Genomic DNA, 396 nt, shown 5'->3' with positions numbered 1-396 from the left:
TCAGATTAATCTTGACATCATGTGGATGAGACACAGTGTGGGAGAATAAGATAAATATTGACATCATGTGGATGAGACACAGCGTGGGAGAATAAGATAAATCTTGACATCATGTGGATGAGACAGTGCGGGAGAATCAGATTAATATTGACGTAATGTGGATGAGACACAGTGCGGGAGAATCAGGTAAATCTTGACGTCATGTGAATGAGACGCAGTGTGGGAGAATCAGATTAATCTTGATGTCATGTGGATGAGACGCAGTGTGGGAGAATCAGATCAATCTTGACGTCATGTGGATGAGACACAGTGTGGGAGAATCAGATTTATCTTGACATCATGTGGATGAGACACAGTGTGGGAGAATCAGATGAATCTTGACATCATGTGGATGAG

The sequence above is a fragment of the Nematolebias whitei genome, chromosome 1, assembly GCF_014905685.2.
Source record: "Nematolebias whitei isolate Nwh7 chromosome 1, NemWhi1, whole genome shotgun sequence".
Lineage (NCBI taxonomy): Eukaryota > Metazoa > Chordata > Actinopteri > Cyprinodontiformes > Rivulidae > Nematolebias > Nematolebias whitei.
The sequence above is the reverse complement of the archived record's forward strand: the minus strand, read 5'-3'. Positions refer to the sequence as shown.